We start from the raw sequence: 16,168 nt of genomic DNA, 5'->3' as shown, positions 1-16,168 counted from the left end.
ATGAATAAACCTTTTTTTTTTTCACTTGCCAGAGCCTTCTGATACAGCATCAACTTCGACATTTATAATTCATGGTCCTTGCTTTGATTTACAATCAGTTGTCAAAAGCGTACTTAATGAATGATCAGGGCTACACTATTTAATGTGTTAAGGGGGTTCTATTCCCAAATCCACGGGCTTCCCATGTGTACACATGCTGTCCACATGGATTAATAGAGTGTCCATTTTTTAAACCAAAACGGTTCTCAAGTATGCATCACTCTGATAACTGAGATGGTATGTGTCCAATGCTGGTAATAAATGAGCGTCAGTCTACGGGCACAGAACAGGTTTTGCTCCTCTCCCTTTGTCTCCCCCCTTCTCTGTGTCTCTCTGCTTCTCTCTCTCAGTCTATGACAGACTCTTCTTTTCTTCTAATACACCATCCCATGTGGTTGTGAGAAATGAATACAAATGTGAATGTGTGTGTTTTGAATTCTCTTATTTGGGTACGTGAGGGAATTTATGTGCTGTGTGTGATAGTGCTTAGGAGCTGGTCCATAACTATTTATCCAACTGAATTGTGGGTATTTGGAATTTTTTTTTAACTTTCTAAGCCTGACTGTAGTGTGTTCAACAGTGGCTTCCCTAAAATATATCAGTTTCCTAATCACAAGAACCTGTGAATTACCTATACAGCGAGAGTGAATATTACCTTATATGGCAAAATATGTGATTAAGATCAGAAAAGACTTATTCTGGATTATCCCATATACCCTACATGCAATCATCTGTGTCTTTAGAGTGAGGCAGAGGGGGTACTGAGACACTCACAAAGGAGAAGGAGGCAATATGACCACAGAGGCAGAGGCTGGAATGATACAGCCACAAACCAACTAAACTGCCAGGCAACCGTCGGAAATAAGAAAAGGCAAGGAGCCCATTCGCCTTCAGAGTCTCTGGGGATGCTGCAGTCCTGCCAATACCTTGATTTCAGCCTTATGGCCTCCAGGACTATGACAGAGTACGTTGCTGTTTTGTTAAGCCACCCATATTGTGGTAATTTGTTACAGCAGCTACAGGAAAGTAGGTATTCTGTACAGAGAGAAACAGCAAACCAAATGTGATCCAGGCAAGCACCAATATTTGAGGTAGCTAAAAATAATGAGGAAGAAATGGTGGCAGTAATTCAGGTGGCAGAAAGAGGAAAAAAAAAAAAAACTAGTGTCAGTGGTCATGAGTATTAATTGTGATTGTTACTGTTCAATCGCCAAGTCATGTCCGACTGTTCACAACCCCATGGACCGCAGCACACCAGGCTTCGCTGTCCCTCACCATCTCCCGAAGTTTGCCCAAGTTCATGTCCCTTAATTGTGATTTGCTAATTACAAATATTAATAGAAGAGAATAATAATTGGAAACTCAGTTTGCAAGCTTTTTAACTACCACCAATCTATCAAGCAGGCTTTATTTTTTTCCATTTTACACATGAAAAATCTGAAATAATAGAGATTATGTAGATTGTCTGAGATCAAACAGATAATAAGTGGCAAACACAAGATTCATACTCAAATATTTCTGACTCCTAGTTGAGGATTTTCCCATCTGCATCGTTAAGTTTTCCTCTGCTTTACCACCCGTAGTCTAGGACTGTGGAAAAGGGTGGTAGGATCCAGGCCCAATGAGCAGCATGTTGATAGGAAATGGACAGTGCCAAGGCTTTGCTTAGTTCTGGACAAACTTCCAGAGCAATCGAGGAGGGAGGGCAGTGCAGTAGAAGAGATGAGTGTGGGGCTGGGGAAGGCACTTTCAGCTTGAAGCTTGACCACTGGTTGCCTGTGTGTTTTCTGACTCACTTCCTCATCTTTACAATATGACTAATGATATCCCTCCAACAAATCAAATCATAAGAGGACATATGTAAATAAAATGATTGCTTCAAAATCTAGCAGGAAAAATATTTCTCATTACTTGGTAGGGTTTGAAGAAAATTGGACTATATGGTAACAGGCATTGCTATCAGCTAGTATAAATTACATGCTACATTTTTGAAGTAGATATTGAGTTAAATTTAAACTATAGGAAAAAAAAAAAAAAAAAGAGTGGCTTGTGTATTAGTTCTTTTGAGCTAGTAGAGTGGTTTGTGTAATAGTTCTTTTGAGCTGCAATAGAAAAAATACCACAGAAAAGGTGGCTTATAAATAATGAAAACTTATTTCTCATTGCTCTGAAGGCTGCAAGTCCAAGTTCATAATGGTGGCAGATTCAGTGCCCGATGAGAGCTTGCTAGTTCATGGCTGTCTTTTTTGCCACGTCTTCACCTGGCAGAAGGGGAAGGGAGTTTTCTTAGGTCCCATTTATAGAAGCACTAATTCCACTTATGAGGGCTTTCTCCTCATGACATAGTCACCTCTCAAACATCCCACCTCCTAATCACCTTAGAGGTTAGGTTTCAACATACGGATTTTGTGGAAGCACAAATGTTCAGACCACAGCAGTTTGGTTTGTTAAAGCAGTCACTTGATTAGAAATCCAGTTCTCTAGAGTCCTGAGGTTTCTTGTCTACACAATGAACTACAATAGATTTCAGAAACACTTGGCTTCATCCAAAGAAAGATATGTTATTTATTAGAAATACAGATAACTATCCTAAAGGGCTGGCCTGTACCCTGACATTTAATATATATTAAGCTACATTTGATATAATTCTAACTGGCTTTCTTTGTCAAACTTTTGGGATGCAAATTTTGAATCAGCATCTTAGGATATATCAGTCTTTCAGGCAGAGCTTCTCACTTACAAGAATATATTAGTAGTATTCTATATTAGTAGTATTCACATTTCAAGGCAATTATTTGGTATTTTTTAAAAACATGAAATATAAAGCATTTTCCTGAGTTTACTTCAACTGAAAATTAATACAGAGTTGATGTGAAATATAGGTTCTTTGAGATTGAAGAAGGAAATTTGGTTTTGTTTTCAAAAAACAGAGTAAATGGAAACAATGATGGAACATTTATATATGTACTTACATATAAATGGATTAAAATGGATTATAAATTAATGGATATTTCAAATAGAATTATTCAACAGATTATTCAAAAAATTTTTTAAGTTCATAAAATTTTTCATTTGGCTTAACTTCACTGCATTCCCATAAGTTTTAAAGATCTTAATTTTTTTTTTAAATAAAGGACACTTTTTGGAAATTTATGAGCTGTGGTGCTTCGGAAGCAAAGATGATATCATTGATCCATGACCAGTAAGACGTGTTCTTTGAATGACTTTTGTTTTAGCCTTGAGACTGTTTTCTGATAAGTGTGAAATCTCTCCAAATTTCTGGACAACCAGCTGCACGTGTTTACGAATGGACTTTGGTTACCAAGGCTGTTGAAGCCTAGAGCTAGAGTGAAGCATACTTTCACTCACTCATGTGAGATCAAATCAATGACCCTAACCTCATTAGCACATTTTTCAACCAATGGATAAAGTTACAGTATTCCTTCCTCTAAGAGGGGAGGTGCTCAATCCCAAAGAAGGGCAATGCCAAAGAATGCTCAAATTACCACACAATTGCACTCATTTCACATGCTAGCAAGATAATGCTCAAAATCATTCAGGATAGCCTTCAATAGTACGTGAACTGAGAACGTTCAGATGTACAATCTGGATTTAGAAAAGGCAGAGGAACCAGAGATCAAATTGTCAACATTCGCTGCTGCTGCTGCTAAGTCGCTTCAGTCGTGTCCAACTCTGTGCGACCCCATAGATGGCAGCCCATCAGGCTCCCCCGTCCCTGGGATTCTCCAGGCAAGAACACTGGAGTGGGTTGCCATTTCCTTCTCCAATGCAGGAAAGTCAAAAGTGAAAGTGAAGTCACTCAGTCATGCCCAACTCATAGCGACCCCGTTGACTGCAGCCCACGAGGCTCCTCTGTCCATGGAATTTTCCAGAAAAGAAAGAGTACTGGAGTGGGTTGCCATTGCCTTCTCCGCAACATTCGCTGGATCATAGAAAAAGCAAGTAAATCCCAGAAAAACATCTACTTCTGCTTCATTGAGTATGCTAAAGCCTTTGATTGTCTGGATCACAACAAACTGGAAAATTCTTAAAGAGATGGGAAACACCAGACCACCTGACATGCTTCCTGAGAAATCTGTTGCAGATCAAGAAGCAAAAGTTAGAACCAGACATGGCACAATGAACTGGTTTCAACTTGGGAAAGGAGTATGTCAAGGCTGTATATTGTCACCCTACTTATTTAACTCATATGCAGAGTACATCATGCAAAATACTGGGCTAGATGAAGCATAAGCAGAAATCAAGATTGCTAGAAGAAATATCAATAATCTCAGATATGCAGGGAGAAGGCAATGGCAACCCCACTCCAGTACTCTTGCCTGGAAAATCCCATGGATGGAGGAACCTAGTAGGCTGCAGTCCATGGGGTTGCTAGGAGTCAGACATCACTGAGTGACTTCACTTTCACTTTTCACTTTCATGCATTGGAGGAGGAAATGGCAACCCACTCCAGTGTTCTTGCCTGGAGAATCCCAGGGACGGGAAGCCTGGTGGGCTGCTGTCTCCAGGGTCGCACAGAGTCAGACAGGACTGAAGTGACTTAGCAGCAGCAGCAGATATGCAGATGACACCACCCTAATGACAGAAAGTGACTGTGGACATTGACTGCAGCCGTGAAATTAAAAGACACTTGCTCCTTGAAAGAAAAGATATGACAAACATAAACAGCATATTAAATTGCAGAGACATCACTTTGCCAACAAAGGTACATTTAGTCAAAACTATGTTTTGTTCTAGTAGACATGTATAGATGTGAGAGCTGGACAATAAGGCTGAGCACCAAAGAACTGATGCTTTCAAACTATAGTGCTGGAGAAGACTGTTGAGAGTCCCTTGGACAGCAAGGAGATCAAACCAGTCAATCGTAAAAGAAGTCAACCCTGAATATTCACTGGAAGGACTGATGCTGAAGCTGAAGCACCAGTACTTTGGCCACCTGATGCAAAGAAGTGACTCACTGCAAAAGATCCTGATGCTGGGAAAGACTGAAGACAGGAGGAGAAGGGGACAACAGAGGACAAGACGATTGGATGGCATCACTGACTCAGTGGACATGAGTTTGAGCAAGCTCCAGGAGATAGTGAAAGACAGGGAAGCCTGGCATGCAGCAGTCCACACTGCAGTCCAAGTCCTGGGGTCGCAAAGAGTCAGATACGACTGAGCAACCGAACAAGAGGAGAGGTCAGAGCCTGATTCCATTCAGAATCCTTTCTAAAGAACAAAATGAGAACAAATGATGATCCAGTCCACATAATCTGACTTTTAGATCTATACTTTAGTCACTGGATTTCCAGGTGAGTGAAGAACGATGATAGCCTTGTTTGGGTTTATCATGGAGATCAGATTTTTAAGAGTATGAATGGCTTGGGCTTTCTTGGGAAGAGGTCAAGTATTACGCAGCTGAAAGATAAAGTGTAATAAAGGGACTAGAATTGTTTATTTTTATATCAAAAGATATAGCTGTGATTTTCCTAAGTGATTACAGGCTCTACCTCTTAAGTGTATAAAGGGTAAAAATGATATCCCAGGTAGATTTTAAAATAATCCACAAAAAAGGCACACCTTGCATCAAATGAGTTCCATCCAAAGGAACATCATAGACGTGACTGAATTGATGACTTAGCATTGAGACCAGCATTGAGAAGCTGAAAATATCATTTGTCCTGAAACTATGAGATTCTCAAATGTAAAAACAGCTTTGCCCAATTTATTATCTATTCCTTTTTCTTTGTACTGAAGCGAATCGTGTTTTTTAAAATGCTAATTGGTGGTTCTGCGAAGATTCCACAGTACCCCCACACAAATTGCGTCACCTGCAGAATTCTCAGTCAGACTCCACTTCCAACCGGTACAGTCAGGAAGTCTGACAGGAAAATGTGTGCTCAAACTTCTCAACAAAGAGGAAATTACTTTACAGTCTGCTGTAAACATGTAAGAATGGCTGAGAGTCGTTTCATTTCACTCATTAGGGATGGTCTAACTTAGCTAATCCATACTGTGTTTATATAGATCCTTTTCCTTATTTTTGGATAAGTGCTATATTTATGGCCCATGTGTTGAATATTTGAAATAGTTTAAATTGATATATGCAGCACTCTGGCTTGTTTATAGTGGAGTTGATTAAATTGCCCCACTCGACATTTTACATGGCTCTTTCTCACATAAGTTATTCTAATCAATGTGAAAGTTTGGAATTATGTGTTTGACAGCTGGTTGTTGGCTCTAAGCAGTTGATCAAAACAGTAATTTCAAATTGGGTAAGGGTGTATGGACTCCTTCACAAGACTGAGAAACCAATGTACTGCAAACCCTTGGAATGGACAGGAAAGAAAAGGCTACAGCCATTGTATACTTCGTTTCGTTTCGTTTCTCACAGTTCCAACTGTGACCTACAGAAAGTTAATTTCTTCATGCCTCAGATTTCTCATCTGTCAAATGGGGTTAATATCATTTGCATGAAACATATGGAAAATGTCAAGTTTTAAAATAAAAAGTCAAACATCAGCTATTTACTATTTTTTCTAATAATAAAACCCATATCATAGGACTATAAGAAGGATGAAATAAATTGATGTAGATAAACCACCCAACACAGTAACTGAAACATATTAATTACATGCACATAAATGCTAATATAAAAATATAATTATCAAGGCTTGGTTCTTGTGAAGGGAGATGTATAGTATGGTAATTAGCATTCTAATGCTGCTTCTATGTCATCTCATTTTTTACCTGATGGGACCAGGTGAGAAATTACTAAGCAGTAACCCTAGTAGAGACAGAACTACCTGTCCTATAAGTCTGGAGTGGGCGCCTGATTCGAGGGAAAACAGTTCAGAAACAAGGTCAAGCATAAGCATGCAGTGAGTGTGGGTGCCAGGGGATGAGTCTGGGAGCTCATTATTTTGTTCCAGAATCTGGCCACTAAGTCAAAGTTGGACAATTCAAATATTAAATCCAGGTGTATCTAACAGGTCAGGTTGTAGTCATGGTCATAGAGGAGAGTGAGTTAAGAAAGACTCCAAAACCTCAACATGGGCTGTCATGGACAGCTTGCAAATAGCAACATCACCGATAAAGCTCCAGCCCCAGGCTTAGGGAGTGTCGAGTCAACACACAGAGCCCCAGGCCATAACAATTGGCGGCTGGGGAAAGGCCTTTTGCCTTTTGATCCCCCAGCTCCTGGAAGCTGCCTGGATAATTATAAGCCCTAATGCTGTAATTCTGTTTACTCTGTGGAGATGAGAGTGCTGTCTGCTACAGTTCCTATGAGATGTCATCTCCCTAGAGAAAGACTGATGAAGTCAGGATATGAATTTGATCAATTTTCTTGCTGTTCAATTGAAAGACCACAACACCTTCTAAGAAAATTGCCACGAGCCTCACAATATTCTCAGAGCTCCAGTTCCTTCACAAATCATTCCTCAGTATGTTTCAAATCAAATAAGATTGCTTGTTCTCCATGTATATTGTTCAGCTTCATCATGAGGTCATTTCAAGGCTTGAAAGATAACTGAAAGAAATGTCAAATGTCTCGTCTTGAGTTTAATATAACTCAACTGCAATAAACTATCACTAGCATGTATAAATAATAAACTATCTTAGATGCGTTGAATATTTTAGTTTTATGTAGTTGTTCAGTCACTAAGTTGTGTCTGAATCTTGTAACCCCATGGACTGTGTAGCCCGCCAGGCTCCTCTGTCTATGGGATTTCCCAGGCAAGAATACTGGAGTGGGCTGCCATTTCCTTCTCCAGGGGATCTTCCTAACCCAGGGATCAAACTTGTGTCTCCTGCATTGGCAGGCAGATTCTTTACCACAGAGCCACTGGGAAAGCCCTTTGGTTTTATAAATATATGTTAATATAATTGAGGCAAAATGTTCTATTTCATACAACAAAATAGCTTATATATAAGCTAGCCCATTATATATAATACCATATTTTAAAACAGCATTTTATAGTGTTAGGCTATGAACTCTCCACTATGTATTTAGTTTGTCAAAGATCTGGTACATATTTTGGTGGGTTTGTTGCTACCACAATAAAGACTATCTACATGCCTCTTCTACGTAAGCCCATGTTAGTTCATGTTACTTTATACCAACTATTTGAATAGCTCTTATGTACATTAGTACAGTAAAGATAGCTAGCTTGGAAGAGGCCTAAATCTGACTCTGCCAAATACTTGTCGATGACTGGAAAGCAACTGAACACTCCAGGTCTTGGTTTCCTCTATAAATACAAGATAAAAAAATATACCTCAGGTAGGCATTGTGAGAAAGACAGGGGAACTAAAGCAACAGTTCTGTGTAACAAGGAGATACTCAGAAAACCTTAATCTCTTCTCCTTGTTCCTGGAATCACGAGCACTACGGAGGGAGTGCTTCAGGTTCAAGATGGCAGAGTAGAAGGAGGCTCATCTCCTCCTGTGAGAACATCACAATCACAACCAGCTGTTGAACAACCATGGAGAGGAGGTCTCTGGAACCTATCAAAAAAAGATATCCCATGTCCAGAAACAAATAAGAAGCCACAGCAAGGTGATAGGAGAGGCACAATCACTATAAAATGAAATCCCATACCTGCTGGGTGGGTGGCCAACAAATTGGAAAATAATAATACCAAAGAAGTTCTCCAAGGTTGTGATGGTCAGGTTTCCAAGCCTGGAGACCCGACAAAGGGACTGGGAATCCCCAGGGAATCTGACTTTGAAAGCCAGCGGGATTTGATTACCAAGATTTCCACAGGACTGGAGAAAACAGAGACTCCAGTCTTGGAGGGCACAAACGAAACCTTGCGTGCAGCAAGACTCAGAGGAAAGGAGCAGCAACCCCACAGGAAACCTAGCCAAAACTGCCTGCCAGTGTTGGAGGGTCTCTTGTGGAGTCATGCATTGGCAGGGACTCACCACAGGGACAGGGGGACTGGCAGCAGCTGTTTGGGAAGGTCCCCCTTGATGTAAACCCTCTTGGAGGCTGCCATTAACCCAACCATGGAGCCCTTAGGCCCAGGGATTAGGTCACATCAAGGTAAAAAGCTACCAGGGAGGGAGGGCATTGCCAACCATCAACTGATAAATGACCTGGAGGACAGAATGGTGGAAATTACTGCCACAGAACAGAAAATAGAAAACAGGATGAAAAGAAATGAAGACAGCGTAAGAGACATCTGGGATAACATTAAATGCATGAAAAATCACATTATAGGATCCCAGAAGGAGATAAGAGAGAGAAAGGACCTGAGAAAATATTTGAAGAGATAATAGCTGAAAACTTCCCTAAATGGGAAAGAAAATATCAACCAGGTCCAGGAGGCACAGAGAGTCCCAAGCAGGATAAACCCAAGGAGAAACACACCAAGACACATAGTAATCAAACTGGCAAAAACTAGACAGAGATAAAATATTAAAAGCAACAAGGGAAAAATGACAAATAATGTACAAGGGAACTCCCATCAGACTAGCAGCTGATTTCTCAGCAGAAACTCTACAAGCCAGAATGGAATGATGTGACATATTTAAAGTGATGAAAGGGAAGAAACTACAACCAAAAATACTCTACCCAGCAAGACTCTCCTTCAGATTTGATGGAGAAATCAAAAGCTTTCCAGAGAAGCATAAGTTAAGAGAATTCAGCACCATCAAACCAGCTTTACAACAAATGCTAAAGGAACTTCTCTAGGCAGAAAACAGGAGACGGAAAAGACCTACCTACAGAAAATAAACCCAAAACAATCAAGAAAACTGTAATAGGATGATGATGTACAGACACCAATTATGCCAGAGTTTTGAAATTCAGATAGGCACTTCAATTCATCTTGATGTCACCTTGATGTAGGTGGTGGTGGTTTGGTCACCAAGTCATGTCTGACTCTTGCAACCCCATGGGCTGTAGTCTGCCAGCCTCCTCTGTCCATGGGGATTCTCTAGGCAAGAATACTGGAGTGGGTTGCCGGTTCCTTCTCCAGGGGATCTTTCCGACCCAGGAATTGAACCCAGGTCTCCTGCATTGCAGGCAGATTCTTTACCAACTGAGCTATGAGGGAAGCTAGGATCATACATATCAACAATTTCCTTAAATGTAAATGGATTAAATGCACCAACCAAAAGACATAGTCTAGCTGAGCAGATGAAAACATGTACATATATGCATTTCCACTTAACATGTCACTCTGCTTGACCCCCCCCCCAGACTGTATGTAATTATTTTATATTGTTAGGTTAATCATGTCAGCAGTATGGCTTGCAATAGTGATTATCTTTTATTTTTTGTGGCTGTTGATTGTGAAAACTGATAAATATCTTTTACTATTATAATTATGTAACTATTACTTACTTAATACCATTGTATCATGATTGGTCTACAGAAAAATAATATAATATATATCACCAAAACTACCATTAATAGAAAATCCTGTAATCACTCTTTAAAATCCAGATGCATCATAATTATCTTGGAATTTTTTGAAAACTACAAATATGTAGGTACTGCTTTTTTTTTTTTTTTTTTTGCCAGAGCTCTAGATATGTTTCTAATGAGTAGCCATGCTTATAACAACTGGATTAAATGAGGATCTTTTATTTCTGTCTAGTTTGTTTCATTTTTTCCATTTCAAATTCAGTGCTCCAGTTTCATTCAGTTTGTGTTTTCCAATTTCTCCATCTCTTCTTTTTGTTTTTTGTGGTGTTCTCTCTCAAGCCTTTATCAAGCATAGTAGAAGAGCTTTGTGTACATGTATATAAATAATATATAACATATATTTTAGAAAACTTATGAATTTTTGCTTAACTAAAAAATTTATGACATTTTGATTCCACTTGTTTGACTAGTATGGATAGAATGCCAGATTTCTAATTTAAAAAAATAGATTTGCAACAAAGGTTTACTGGATAGCACAGGGAATTATAGTCACTATCTCGTAATAAACTATAATGGAAAGTAATTTCAAAAATAAAATATTTGTGTATGTGTAACTGAATCACACACCAAAATAAAGAATCATATTTTTTGAAATTTAGTAATGTTTATCTTTTTGCCAGTTTTTCTAAATGTCCTATGGACATCTAATAACAATGTATGAGATACAAAATTTTAAATATATTTGTGTAGGATATGATTAACATAAATTAATTAAATATAAATCAAATATATTTAAATTATTAATGACATCATTCAAGATGCTCCTATTCTTTTCCTATTCTTTTTTCTGCACTTGATAAAATATTCTCAGAGAAATGTTAATATGTCTATGATTATATATTTTTCTTTTCCTTTATTTCTTCTGATTTTTGCTTTATGTATCTTTGTTTCTTTGTCGTTAAGGTGTCTAATGGTTTATGTCTATCTTCTTTGTGAATTGTACTTTTTATCATTAAAAAATATTCATCTTTGTTTTATTTAAAGTAAATAAATAAATTTAAAAAACAAGTATCATTGAGGGAGAGGGTTAGCAGCAGCTTTATCAATGAAAGTGAAAATCACTCAGCTTTCACTTTGAAAAGTGTCTGACTCTTTGTGACCCCATGGACTCTACAGTCCATGGAATTCTCCAGGCCAGAATACTGGAGTGGATTGTCATGCCCTCCTCCAGGGATATTCCCAACCCAGGGATCCAACTCAGGTCTCCCACATTGCAGACAGATTCTTTACCAGCTGAGCCACCAGGGAAGCCCAAGAATACTAGAGTGGGTAGCCTATCCTTTCTCCACCAGATCTTCCCAACCCAGGAGTTGAACCAGGGTCTCCTACATTGCAGGTAGATTCTTTACCAGCTGAGCTACCAGGGAAGCCTTATCAATAGTTAGTATTAAAATTCCCACAATTACTTTGGTAAGAACAATAAAAAGCACCTTCTGCATAAACTTATACGACTGACTTAATAACAGCACTTAATCCTCATAAAATACTGTTTTCTTCATCTTACCATTGAAAAATAATGAGGCCCAGAGAGCCTGAAGAACATGCCTAAAATCATGTAGTCATTTAACAGCATATTTTGGAACTGAACCCAAGTCTTCTGACAAAGTATGGTGATCCTGTAATCTAGTCTCTTAAGGCCTAATAACATTTCTCAAATTTTCATATCTGGAGAAATAGATTGCCTTAGGAATCATTGGTCTACTAGATGGAATTAAATTATATTCATCCAAAATACTAATGCATTATAATAACAGACATAGACTGAATGTATGCCTGAATGTAGTCAGACATACATTCAGTGACAAAGGGCCTTGGAAGACTTCAGCTAATTGGCCAACTATTCATTTCTTTCTTCTTGTGCATAAAGGAGAATAGAGCCTGTTGTGCAGCATACAAATTCAAAGGGCAATTCAATTGGAAATTTTAGATTTGAAATATTGGTGTTAAGTTGGTAATCATTATGTTTTAAAGATGGAGATAAACCACATTTTCATACAAGCTTAAAAATCCCTGATTCTTTTTTTCCCCTGATATACTGCTTTTATCTTTGCTGGTTCTTGACTCTAATTTTTTCAATGTAATAATATTTCATGTGTCAAGTAGAAAACTGTGATATTACTGGAAAAAGATGAGACAAAAAGGTGATGAAATGCTTCTCTCCTTTTCATGATATCAAGATTACTGGATAAAGTATAGATCCAATGGAAAGGAGGGAACACAGTACAGTTTGTAAATGTCAAAGTTTGCTTATTTTCTTAAAACTTCCTAGCTGTGTATGAATAGATATTAATTTTAAAGAAATATTTGTGTTCTAGCTACTACTATCGGACAAAATACTTATGTATTACCTACATATACGGCTTGGAAAGGCAAAGCATACATATAAATTGTGAGATATCTGCCCCTGCTTAATAAGGTCAAAATTCCTTTACGTTTCCAAGCATCGTTATTCATTCAGTGGTTGCTTATGTGTCAAAGCTACAGCTTTTGCAGAAGTCATTACATCTTCTGGTAACTATACAACTTTTTCCAAGGATGCCTCCATCTTCTACTTCACTTGTCAAACTACACCAACTGCTACACCTACTGGCAATGGTGAAATTGCAGGGGTCGCCTTGCATCTTTCCTGTCAAACCTACATTAGTGCTTTGAGGAAATAAACTAGGCTAAAAAAGGTCTGGCAATGCTCTTGTGTGTTTGAACAGAAAAGTAATCTACATATCACTGTCATCCGGTACCTCTGAAGATGTCAGGAGGCAGGTCATTTCTCTCTGCTGAAGTGCTTTTTTCTTTTATTACCAGCCCTATAACAAGATTATTGAAATGATTTGACAATAGTCATGCCACAGCTATAGATACTTGTTGAAAGTAAATAATAAAAGCATTTTATCTGAATGGCTGTCATTTTCCTGTTGAGGGGTACATCTGGTACATAAGTACATTTGTATGTGTGTCTGCCTTATGTGAACCGCTCTAATTTGGTTATTCTGATAGGTGCCATTGTAGCTTCCTTCTAACAATATTAGCAAAGAGGAAGAGGTCGGTCCTTTTCAAACTGTAATTTGCAGTCACTCCAGTCAAAGGGATGGCAACAAGATTGAAATCAAGTAAGAAGGGATTTTAAGGAGCCTACTGGAAAGTATTCAAGCATCATACCATAATCTGATATTTTAGTTCACCTTAAGCAGCCTTAAGTTAGAGAAATTAAACAAGCTCACTGTATTGAGATGAAAAACTCAGTAAGAAAATACAGGCTACTCTTAAGATGAAAGGGATAAATGATTTTATATATGATATGTTGATCTGCTAAATTTAAGGAGGTCTGGGTTACTTTCAAATAAAGCAGTATTTGTAGCTTGATTTTAATTTCCTTAAATATCATTTTTTTAAAAAATCCTAAGCAGCAACAAATTTTTCAGAGATTTAATTGTTTTATTTTCCTTAGACTTCAAGTAATATCTAAAAATTTGCTTAGATTGACATTAAATACAAGGAAAGAATGTCACGTATATATACGTAGTTAATTTACTGCTGCTGCTGCTAAGTCACTTCAGTCGTGTCCAACTCTGTGCGACCCCATAGACAGCAGCCCACCAGGCTTCCCTGTCCCTGGTATTCTCCAGGCAAGAACACTGGAGTGGGTTGCCATTTCCTTCTCCAATGCATGAAAGTGAAAAGTGAAAGTGAAGTCGCTCAGTCGTATCTGACTCTGTGCGACTCCCTGGACTGCAGCCCACCAGGCTCCTCCGTCCATGGGATTTTCCAGGCAAGAATACTGGAGTGGCGTGCCACTGCCTTCTCCATTGCCTTCTTCTATTAAATATAGTTAATTTACTATATTCTACAAATACTTACTGGGCACATCCTGCATGTCAGGCATTTTGCCAGGCACAAGGCAAAGAGTATTGTTCTCACAGACCATTTTGTCTATCTAGAAAGAGACATCAAGCAAGAAATAATGACAAAGTGTGCTATGGTGTTAAAAACGAGAGTATGATGTTTCCTGAGACTGGGTGTCTAAAGGTCCAGGAATCAGGTAGACCTCATGGAAGAATTAAAATTAAAATTCCTAACTAAAGAATGAATGAAATTTAGCTTAATGGAGGGACCGAGGAACACAGCATTAGGATAAGAATCAAAAGCTGCCCAAACCCTGGAAGCTAGAGATTTATCTGCATAGAAATCAGAAGCCGCTGATCTCATTGAAAGTTTGTAGAAGAGTAACATAAGATGTGAGTATTGGGATATCATTCTGACTACAGTTTCAAGAATATTTTAGACAAAGCAAGACTTGGGTGCATGAGAATCACTTAGAAACCCATGGCAACAGTCCAGCTGAGAACCAGTGGTGGCCTGGGGTAGCAAGCTAGGAATGGGCATGGTTTAGGATATGAAATAGCAAATAAAAATAACATGATGAAGAAAAAGGAATAAGAATCCTGTTGTTGTTTTTTTTCCCCAACTTGGTGGGGTGCTTTCTACTGGACTAGAGGGACTTCCGTGGCAGTTCAGTGGTTAAGTCTCTGCACTTCCAACTCAGGGGGCACAAGTTCAATCTCTGGTCAGCCACAACCCATGCAGCATGGCCAAAAGAAAAAGTAATTGGAAAGAAATAAAGATTGATTGAAATTCTGTAGCATATATATATGGCTTCCCAGGTGGTGCTACTGGTAAAGAACCCACCTGCCAGTGCCGGAGACATAAGAGATGCAGGTTCGATCCTTGGGTTGGGAAGATCCCCTGGAGAAGGAAATGGCAACTCCAATATTCTTGTCTGGAGAATCCCATGGACAGAGGAGCCTGGTGGGCTATAGTCCATGGGGTCACAGAATTGCACATGACTTAGTGACTAAGACAACAAATATATATATATATATATATATGTAGATATGAGTCGCTTCACATCCAATTTTTTGTGACTCTATGGACTGTAGCCCATCAAGCTCCTCTGTCCATGGGATTCTCCAGGCAAGAATACTGGAGTGGACTGCCATTCCCTTCTCCAAGGGATCATCTCAACCCAGGGATCAAACCCTCATCTCTTGTTTGCAGGCAGATTCTTTACCACTGAGCCATCTGGGAAGCCCCCAGGTATATACAGACCACACATATATACATGATTTCTTTCTTTTTATTTTTTTCAGAAACCCAGACTGCATAATTTGTTGACCTCTTTTTTAAGGAAGTAGAGATCTGGAATTAATAATACACTTCCTCAAGAAGGAAAATAAAAAGTCAGATTAAGTAGCCTTCTCATAGTAACATAATAAATGAAAGAGCTAAATGGACAATGTCTTTTTTCTTAGATGGGATCTAAACTTTCAAAATGAAAATGCCACATAGGTAGACCTAACTCGTGTCTCCAAAATACACATCCTATCAATGGAATTGAATACTCAACATTGTTTTTTTTTAATACTGCCTACAGGCCTCATGAAGAAAATCAAAAGTATAAACCCTGATTTATACTTTTTATAATTAATTATGAATTCACTCATTAATTAACACATTAAATAAGTATTTTGAACACTCATTATTGGCAAAATCTTGGGATTGGTGCTGCATGAGTTTACAAATGCAAAAGATAGTTTCTTTCTTCCAAGAAACTCATTGTCTTAAAAACCTTAGGCTCTTTATCTGTATTCAGTGCAGTGTCAGTGGTAATATACACAGAAGCAGAGAGGAGTG

This window comes from Bison bison, unplaced genomic scaffold, assembly GCF_000754665.1.
Source record: "Bison bison bison isolate TAMUID 2011002044 unplaced genomic scaffold, Bison_UMD1.0 scf7180017858048, whole genome shotgun sequence".
Lineage (NCBI taxonomy): Eukaryota > Metazoa > Chordata > Mammalia > Artiodactyla > Bovidae > Bison > Bison bison.
Note: the sequence above shows the minus strand (reverse complement) of the source record.